This window comes from Calliopsis andreniformis, unplaced genomic scaffold, assembly GCF_051401765.1.
Source record: "Calliopsis andreniformis isolate RMS-2024a unplaced genomic scaffold, iyCalAndr_principal scaffold0086, whole genome shotgun sequence".
Taxonomy (NCBI): Eukaryota; Metazoa; Arthropoda; class Insecta; order Hymenoptera; family Andrenidae; genus Calliopsis; species Calliopsis andreniformis.
The window spans coordinates 411,418-422,690 of record NW_027480495.1 but is presented as its reverse complement, the minus strand read 5'-3'; positions in this window follow the sequence as shown (position 1 = coordinate 422,690).

Here is an 11,273-nt window from a genome sequence, read left to right as displayed (position 1 = left end):
ATTGAACATTGAGGATTGTGGACTGAGGATTGAAGGTTGAATATTGATGAATGAAGATTGAGGATTGATGACTGAGTGTTGTGTATTGAGGACGAGGACTGAGGACTGAGTATTGATACTTGAGGTCTGAGGATTGAGGATTGAGGATTGCGAATTGAGGATAGTGGATTGAAGATTGAGGATTAGGTATTGAGGATTGAAGAATGAGGATTGAGGATTGAGGATTGAGGATTGAGGATTGAAGATTGAGTATTGAGGATTGAACATTGAGGATTGAGGATTGAGAAATGAGGATTGGGGTTTGAAGATTGATTATTGAGGATTGAAGATTGAAGATTGAGTATTGAGGATTGAGGATTGAGGGTTGAAGATTGAGGATTGAGGATTGAGGATTGAGGATTGAGGATTGAGGATTGAGGATTAAAGATTGAATATTGATGATTGAAGGTTGAGGACTGAGGATTGAGGGTTGTGGATTGAGGACGAGGACTGAGGGTTGAATAATGATGTTTGAGGCCTGAGGATTGTGGATTGAGGATTGAGAATTGATGATTGAGGATTGAGGATTGAAGATTGAGGATTGGGTATTGAGGATTGAAGAATGAGGATTCAGAACTGAGGATTGAGTATTGAGGATTGACGATTGAGGATTGGGGATTGAATATTGAGTATTGAGGATTGAAGATTGCGGATTGAGGATTGAGAATTGAGGATTGAGGATTGAGCATTGAAGATTGAGGATTGGGGATTGAGGATTGACGATTGAGGATTGAGTATTGAGGATTGAAGATTGAGTATTGATGATTGAAGATTGACGATTGGGGATTGAGGGTTGAGGATTGAGGACGAGGACTGACGGTTGAGGATTAAGGATTGAGCATTGACGATTGAAGATTGATGACTGGGGATTGAGGACTGAAGATTGAGGATTAAGGATTGAAGATTGGGGATTGATGATCTTGGATTGGAGATTGATTATTGTGGATTGAAGATTGACGATTGAGGATTGAGGATTGAGAATTGAGAATTGAGAATGAGGACTGAGAGTTGAGGATTGAGGTTTGAGGAATGAGGATTGAGGGTTGAGGATTGAGGATTGAGGATTGACTATTGAGGATTGAGTATTGAAGATTGAGTATTGATGCCTGAGGATTGAGGATTGAGGATTGAGGACTGAGGATTGAGGATTGAGGATTGAGCATTGAGGATTAGATGTTGAGGACTGGGGATTGAGGATTGAAGATTGAGGATTAAGGATTGAAGATTGGGGATTGAGGATCTAGGATTGGAGATTGATTGTTGAGGATTGAAGATTGAGGATTGAGGATTGAGGATTGAGGATTGAGGGTTGAAGATTGAGGATTGAGGATTGAGGATTGAGGATTGAGGATTGAGGATTAAAGATTGAATATTGATGATTGAAGATTGAGGATTGAGGATTGAGTGTTGTGGATTGAGGACGAGGACTGAGGGTTGAATATTGATGTTTGAGGCCTGAGGATTGAGGATTGAGGATTGAGAATTGATGATTGTGAATTGAGGATTGAGCATTGAGGATTGGGTATTGAGGATTGAAGATTGAGGATTCAGGATTGAGGATTGAGGGTTGTGGATTGTGGATTGAGAATTGAAGATTGAAGATTGAGTATTGAGGATTGAAGATTGAGGAATGAGTATTGAGGATTGAGGATTGAGGATTGAGCATTGAAGATTGAGGATGGGGGATTGAGCATTGAAGATTGAGTATTGAGGAATGAATATTGAGGATTGAGGATTGAGGATTGGGGACTGAGGATTGAAGATTCAGGATTGAGTATTGAGGATTGAGGATTGAGGTTTGAGGATTGATGATTGAAGATTGATTAATGAGGATTGAATATTGAGGATTGAGGATTGAGGATTGAGGATTGAGGACTGAGGATTGACGATTGAGTATTGAAGATTGAGGATATATGACTGAGGATTGAGGATTAAGGATTGAAGATTGGCGATTGAGGATCTAGGATTGGAGATTGATTATTGAGGATTGAAGATTGAGGATTTATGACTGAGGATTGAGGATTGAGGATTCAGGATTGAGGATTGAGGATTGAAGATTGAGTATTGAGGAATGAATATTGAGGATTGAGGATTGAGGATTGTGGATTGAGGACTGAGGATTGACGATTGAGTATTGAAGATTGAGGATTTATGACTGAGGATTGAGGATTAAGGATTGAAGATTGGGGATTGAAGAGCTAGGATTGGAGATTGATTATTGAGGATTGAAGATTGAGGATTGAGGAGTGAGGATTGAGAATTGAGAATTGAGGATGAGGACTGAGGGTTTAGGATTGAGGTTTGAGGAATGAGGATTGAGTGTTGAGAATTGATGCTTGAGGTTTGAGATTTGATTATTGAATATTATGAATTGAGTATTGAACCATGAGAATTCAGGATGTTCTATTGAGTATTGAGAATTGAGGATTGATGGTTGAGTATTGAGGATTGATGGTTGAGGGTTGAGAGTTGAATATTGAGGATTGAGGATTGAGGATTGAGGACTGATGATTGAGGATTGAAGATTGATTATTGATGATTGAATATTGAGGATCGAGGATTGAGGGTTGAGGATTGCTGACGAGGACTGACGGTTGAGGATTGAGGTTTGAGGATTGAGGGTTGAGGATTGAGGACTGAGGCTGAGGATTGAGGATTGAGCATAGAGGATTGAAGATTGAGGACTGGCGATTGAGGATTGAAGATTGAGGATTAAGGATTGTGGATTGGGGATTGAGGATCTAGGATCGGAGATGGATGATTGGGGATTGAAGATTGAGGATTGAGTATTGAGGATTGAGAATTGAGAATTGAAGATATGGACTGAGGGTTGAGGATTGAGGTTTGAGGAACGAGGATTGATGATTGAGGATTGAGGACTGAGGATTGACGATTAAGTATTAAAGATTGAGGATTTATGACTGAGGATTGAGGATTGAGGATTGAGGATCCAGGATTGAGGATTGAAGATTGAGTATTGAGGATTGAATATTGAGGATTGAGGATTGAGAATTGAGGATTGATGGTTGAGTATTGAGGATTGAGGATTGGGGATTGAGGATTGAGTATTGAAGATTGAGGATTGATGATTGAGGATTGAGGATTGAGGATTGAGGATTGAGGATTGAGGATTGAAGATTGAGTATTGAGGATTGAGGATTGAGGATTGAGGATTGAAGATTGAGGATTGAGTATTGAGGATTGAGGATTGAGGATTGAGGATTGAGGATTGAGGATTGAGTATTGAAGATTGAGGATTGATGATTGAGGATTGAGGATTGAGGATTGATGATTGAAGATTGAATATTGAAGATTGAGAGTTGAGGATTGAGGATTGAGGATTGAGAATTGAGAATTGAGGATGAGGACTGAGGGTTGAGGATTGAGGTTTGAGGAATGTGGATTGAGGGTTGAGGATTGAGGATTGAGGATTGAGGATTGAGGATTGAGGATTGAAGATTGGGGATTGAGGATCTAGGATTGGGGATTGATTATTGAGGATTGAAAATTGACGATTGAGGATTGAGGATTGAGAATTGAGAATTGAGGATGAGGACTGAGGGTTGAGGATTGAGGTTTGAGGAATGAGGATTGAGGGTTGAGGATTGAGGATTGAGGGTTGAGGATTGAGGATTGAGTATTGAAGAGTGAGTATTGATGCCTGAGGATTGAGGATTGTGGATTGAGGATTGAGGATTGAGGATTGAAGATTGTGTTTTGGGGATTGAGGATTGAGGATTGAAGTTTGAGTATTGAGGATTGAAGATTGAGGATTGAGGCTTGAGGGTTGAGGATGGAGGATGGGGCCTGAGGGTTGAGGGTTGAGGTTTGAGTATTGAATCCTGAGAATTCAGGATATTCTATTGAGTATTGAGAATTGAGGGTTGATGGTTGAGTACTGAGGACTGAGGATTGAGGATTGAAGGTTGAGTATTGAGGATTCAGAATTGAGGTTTGAGGACTGAGGATTGAGGATTGAAGATTGAGTATTGAGGATTGAAGATTGAGGATTGAGGATTGAGGATTGAGGATTGAGGATGATGTCTGAGGGTTGAGGATTGAGGTTTGAGGACAGAGGACTGAGGATTGAGGACTGAGGATTGAGGATGAGGGCTGAGGTGCGGGGATTGAGGTTTGACGACTGAGGACTGAGGACTGAGGATTGAGGACTGAGAATTGAGGATTGAAATTGAGTATTGAGGATTGAAGATTGAGGATTGAGATTTGATTATTGAATATTGTGGATAGGGTATTGAACCATGCGAATTCAGAATATTCTATTGAGCATTGAGAATTGAGGATTGATGGCTGAGTATAGAGGATTGAGGATTGAGGATTGAGTATTGAGTATTGAAGACTGAGGACTGGCGATTGAGGATTGAAGACTGAGGATAAAGGATTGAGGATTGGGGATTGAGGATCTAGGATTGGAGATTGATTATTGGTGATTGAAGATGGAGGATTGAAGATTGAGGATTGAGAATTGAGAATTGAGGATGAGGACTGAGGGTTGAGGATTGAGGTTTGAGGAACGAGGATTGAGGATTGAGGATTGAGGACTGAGGATTGACGATTGAGTATTGAAGATTGAGGATTTATGACTGAGGATTGAGGATGAGGATTGAGGATTGAGGATTGAGTATTGAAGATTGAGTATTGAGGATTAAATATTGAGGATTGAGGATTGAGGATTGAGGATTGAGAATGAGGGCTGATGGTTGAGGTTTGAGGTTTGAGTATAGAATCCTGAGAATTCAGGATATTCTATTGGGCATTGAGAATTGATGATTGAAGACTGAGGATTGAGGATTGAGGGTTGAGGATTGAGGACGAGGACTGACGGTTGAGGATTGAGGTTTGAGGATTGAGGATTGAGGATTGAGGATTGAGGACTGAGACTTGAGGATTGAGGATTGAACATTGAGGATTGATGATTGAGGACTGGCGATTGAGGGTTGAAGATTGAGAATTAAGGATTGAGGATTGGGGATTGAGGATGTAGGATTGGAGATTGATTATTGAGGATTGAAGATTGAGGATTGATGATTGAGAATTGAGAATTGAGGGTGAGGACTGAGGGTTGAGGATTGAGGTTTGAGGAACGAGGATTGAGGATTGAGGATTGAGGACTAAGGATTGACGATTGAGTATTGAAGATTGAGGATTGATGACTGAGGATTGAGGACTGAGGAATGAGGATTGAGGATTGATGATTGAAGATTGAGTATTGAGTATTCAATATTGAGGATTGAGGATTGAGGATTGAGGATTGAGGATTGAGGATTGAGGATTGAGGATAGAAGATTGAGTATTGAGGATTGAGGCTTGAGGATTGAGGATGGAGGATGGGGCCTGAGGGTTGAGGGTTGAGGTTTGAGTATTGAATCCTGAGAATTCAGGATATTCTATTGAGTATTGAGAATTGAGGGTTGATGGTTGAGTACTGAGGACTGAGGATTGAGGATTGAAGGTTGAGTATTGAGGATTCAGAATTGAGGTTTGAGGACTGAGGATTGAGGATTGAAGATTGAGTATTGAGGATTGAAGATTGAGGATTGAGGATTGAGGATTGAGGATTGAGGATGATGTCTGAGGGTTGAGGATTGAGGTTTGAGGACAGAGGACTGAGGATTGAGGACTGCGGATTGAGGATGAGGGCTGAGCTGCGGGGATTGAGGGTTGACGACTGAGGACTGAGGACTGAGGATTGAGGACTGAGAATTGAGGATTGAAATTGAGTATTGAGGATTGAAGATTGAAGATTGAGATTTGATTATTGAGTATTGTGGATAGAGTATTGAACCATGCGAATTCAGAATATTCTATTGAGTATTGAGAATTGTGGATTGATGGTTGAGTATTCAGGATTGATGGCTGAGGTTTGTGTGCTGAATATTGAGGATTGAGGATTGAGGATTGAGGATTGAAGATTGAGTATTGATGATTCAATATTGAGGATTGAGGATTGAGGTTTGAGGATTGAGGACGAGGACTGACGGTAGCGGATTGAGGTTTGATGATTGAGGATTGAAGATTGAAGATTGAGGATTGAGGATTGAGAATTGAGGATGAGGACTGAGGGTTGAGGATTGAGGTTTGAGGAATGAGGATTGAGGGTTGAGGATTGAGGATTGAGAATTGAGGATTGAGGATTGAGTATTGAAGATTGAGTATTGAATCCTGAGAATTCAGGATATTCTATTGAGTATTGATAATTGAGGATTGATGGTTGAGTACTGAGCATTGGGTATTGCGTATTGAGTATTGAAGATTGACGATTGATGATAGAGGATTGAGGATTGAGGATTGGGGATAGAGGATTGAGCATTCACGTTTGAGGACTGAGGACAGAGTATTGAAGATTGACGATCGAGGATTGAGGATTGAGGATTGAAGATTGAGGATTGGGGACTGAGGATTGAAGATTCAGGATTGAGGATTGAGGATTGAGGATTGAGGTTTGAGGATTGATGATTGAAGATTGAGTAATGAGGATTGAATATTGAGGATTGAGGATTGAGGATTGAGGACTGAGGATTGACGATTGAGTATTGAAGATTGAGGATATATGACTGAGGATTGAGGATTAAGGATTGAAGATTGGCGATTGAGGATCTAGGATTGGAGATTGATTATTGAGGATTGAAGATTGAGGATTTATGACTGAGGATTGAGGATTCAGGATTCAGGATTGAGGATTGAGGATTGAAGATTGAGTATTGAGGAATGAATATTGAGGATTGAGGATTGAGGATTGTGGATTGAGGACTGAGGATTGACGATTGAGTATTGAAGATTGAGGATTTATGACTGAAGATTGAGGATTAAGGATTGACGATTGGGGATTGAAGAGCTAGGATTGGAGATTGATTATTGAGGATTGAAGATTGAGGATTGAGGAGTGAGGATTGAGAATTGAGAATTGAGGATGAGGACTGAGGGTTTAGGATTGAGGTTTGAGGAATGAGGATTGAGTGTTGAGAATTGATGCTTGAGGTTTGAGATTTGATTATTGAATATTATGAATTGAGTATTGAACCATGAGAATTCAGGATGTTCTATTGAGTATTGAGAATTGAGGATTGATGGTTGAGTATTGAGGATTGATGGTTGAGGGTTGAGAGTTGAATATTGAGGATTGAGGATTGAGGATTGAGGACTGATGATTGAGGATTGAAGATTGATTATTGATGATTGAATATTGAGGATCGAGGATTGAGGGTTGAGGATTGCTGACGAGGACTGACGGTTGAGGATTGAGGTTTGAGGATTGAGGATTGAGGATTGAGGACTGAGGCTGAGGATTGAGGATTGAGCATAGAGGATTGAAGATTGAGGACTGGCGATTGAGGATTGAAGATTGAGGATTAAGGATTGTGGATTGGGGATTGAGGATCTAGGATCGGAGATGGATGATTGGGGATCGAAGATTGAGGATTGAGTATTGAGGATTGAGAATTGAGAATTGAAGATATGGACTGAGGGTTGAGGATTGAGGTTTGAGGAACGAGGATTGATGATTGAGGATTGAGGACTGAGGATTGACGATTAAGTATTAAAGATTGAGGATTTATGACTGAGGTTTGAGGATTGAGGATTGAGGATCCAGGATTGAGGATTGAAGATTGAGTATTGAGGATTGAATATTGAGGATTGAGGATTGAGAATTGAGGATTGATGGTTGAGTATTGAGGATTGAGGATTGAGGATTGAGGATTGAGTATTGAAGATTGAGGATTGATGATTGAGGATTGAGGATTGAGGATTGAGGATTGAGGATTGAGGATTGAAGATTGAGTATTGAGGATTGAGGATTGAGGATTGAGGATTGAAGATTGAGGATTGAGTATTGAGGATTGAGGATTGAGGATTGAGGATTGAGGATTGAGGATTGAGTATTGAAGATTGAGGATTGATGATTGAGGATTGAGGATTGAGGATTGATGATTGAAGATTGAATATTGAAGATTGAGAGTTGAGGATTGAGGATTGAGGATTGAGAATTGAGAATTGAGGATGAGGACTGAGGGTTGAGGATTGAGGTTTGAGGAATGTGGATTGAGGGTTGAGGATTGAGGATTGAGGATTGAGGATTGAGGATTGAGGATTGAAGATTGAGGATTGAGGATTGAGGATTGAGGATTAACGATTGAGTAATGAAGATTGAGGATTTATGACTGAGGATTGAGGATTAAGGATTGAAGATTGGGGATTGAGGATCTAGGATTGGGGATTGATTATTGAGGATTGAAAATTGACGATTGAGGATTGAGGATTGAGAATTGAGAATTGAGGATGAGGACTGAGGGTTGAGGATTGAGGTTTGAGGAATGAGGATTGAGGGTTGAGGATTGAGGATTGAGGGTTGAGGATTGAGGATTGAGTATTGAAGAGTGAGTATTGATGCCTGAGGATTGAGGATTGTGGATTGAGGATTGAGGATTGAGGATTGAAGATTGTGTTTTGGGGATTGAGGATTGAGGATTGAAGTTTGAGTATTGAGGATTGAAGATTGAGGATTGAGGCTTGAGGATTGAGGATGGAGGATGGGGCCTGAGGGTTGAGGGTTGAGGTTTGAGTATTGAATCCTGAGAATTCAGGATATTCTATTGAGTATTGAGAATTGAGGGTTGATGGTTGAGTACTGAGGACTGAGGATTGAGGATTGAAGGTTGAGTATTGAGGATTCAGAATTGAGGTTTGAGGACTGAGGATTGAGGATTGAAGATTGAGTATTGAGGATTGAAGATTGAGGATTGAGGATTGAGGATTGAGGATTGAGGATTGAGGATGATGTCTGAGGGTTGAGGATTGAGGTTTGAGGACAGAGGACTGAGGATTGAGGACTGAGGATTGAGGATGAGGGCTGAGGTGCGGGGATTGAGGTTTGACGACTGAGGACTGAGGACTGAGGATTGAGGACTGAGAATTGAGGATTGAAATTGAGTATTGAGGATTGAAGATTGAGGATTGAGATTTGATTATTGAATATTGTGGATAGGGTATTGAACCATGCGAATTCAGAATATTCTATTGAGCATTGAGAATTGAGGATTGATGGCTGAGTATAGAGGATTGAGGATTGAGGATTGAGTATTGAGTATTGAAGACTGAGGACTGGCGATTGAGGATTGAAGACTGAGGATAAAGGATTGAGGATTGGGGATTGAGGATCTAGGATTGGAGATTGATTATTGGTGATTGAAGATGGAGGATTGAAGATTGAGGATTGAGAATTGAGAATTGAGGATGAGGACTGAGGGTTGAGGATTGAGGTTTGAGGAACGAGGATTGAGGATTGAGGATTGAGGACTGAGGATTGACGATTGAGTATTGAAGATTGAGGATTTATGACTGAGGATTGAGGATGAGGATTGAGGATTGAGGATTGAGTATTGAAGATTGAGTATTGAGGATTAAATATTGAGGATTGAGGATTGAGGATTGAGGATTGAGAATGAGGGCTGATGGTTGAGGTTTGAGGTTTGAGTATAGAATCCTGAGAATTCAGGATATTCTATTGGGCATTGAGAATTGATGATTGAAGACTACGGATTGAGGATTGAGGGTTGAGGATTGAGGACGAGGACTGACGGTTGAGGATTGAGGTTTGAGGATTGAGGATTGAGGATTGAGGATTGAGGACTGAGACTTGAGGATTGAGGATTGAACATTGAGGATTGATGATTGAGGACTGGCGATTGAGGATTGAAGATTGAGAATTAAGGATTGAGGATTGGGGATTGAGGATTGAGGATTGAGGATTGAGGATTGAAGATTGAGTATTGAGGATTGAACATTGAGGATTGAGGATTGAGAAATGAGGATTGGGGTTTGAAGATTGATTATTGAGGATTGAAGATTGAAGATTGAGTATTGAGGATTGAGGATTGAGGGTTGAAGATTGAGGATTGAGGATTGAGGATTGAGGATTGAGGATTGAGGATTGAGGATTAAAGATTGAATATTGATGATTGAAGGTTGAGGACTGAGGATTGAGGGTTGTGGATTGAGGACGAGGACTGAGGGTTGAATAATGATGTTTGAGGCCTGAGGATTGTGGATTGAGGATTGAGAATTGATGATTGAGGATTGAGGATTGAAGATTGAGGATTGGGTATTGAGGATTGAAGAATGAGGATTCAGAACTGAGGATTGAGTATTGAGGATTGACGATTGAGGATTGAGGATTGAAGATTGAGTATTGAGGATTGAAGGATGAGGATTGGGGATTGAGGATTGAGGATTGAGGATTGAATATTGAGGATTGGGGACTGAGTGTTGGGGGTTGAGTGATGAGAATTGATGTTTGTGGATAGAGACTTGAAGATTGCAGATTGAGTATTGAGTATTGAGCACTGTGAATTGATGATATTCTTTGGAGGATTGAGGATCGACAACTGATTGTTGAGGACTGAGGGCTGAAGATTGAGGATTCAGGATTGAGGATTCAGGATTGAGATTTGAGGACTGAGGGTTGAGGATTGAGGATTGAGGATTGAGGATTGAGGACTGAGGATTGAGGATTGAAGATTGAGGATTGGGTATTGAGGATTGAACATTGAGGATTGTGGACTGAGTATTGAAGGTAGAATATTGATGAATGAAGATTGAGGATTGATGACTGAGTGTTGTGTATTGAGGACGAGGACTGAGGACTGACTATTGATACTTGAGGTCTGAGGATTGAGGATTGAGGATTGCGAATTGAGGATAGTGGATTGAAGATTGAGGATTAGGTATTGAGGATTGAAGAATGAGGATTGAGGATTGAGGATTGAGGATTGAGGATTGAAGATTGAGTATTGAGGATTGAACATTGAGGATTGAGGATTGAGAAATGAGGATTGGGGTTTGAAGATTGATTATTGAGGATTGAAGATTGAAGATTGAGTATTGAGGATTGAGGATTGAGGGTTGAAGATTGAGGATTGAGGATTGAGGATTGAGGATTGAGGATTGAGGATTGAGGATTAAAGATTGAATATTGATGATTGAAGGTTGAGGACTGAGGATTGAGGGTTGTGGATTGAGGACGAGGACTGAGGGTTGAATAATGATGTTTGAGGCCTGAGGATTGTGGATTGAGGATTGAGAATTGATGATTGAGGATTGAGGATTGAAGATTGAGGATTGGGTATTGAGGATTGAAGAATGAGGATTCAGAACTGAGGATTGAGTATTGAGGATTGACGATTGAGGATTGGGGATTGAATATTGAGTATTGAGGATTG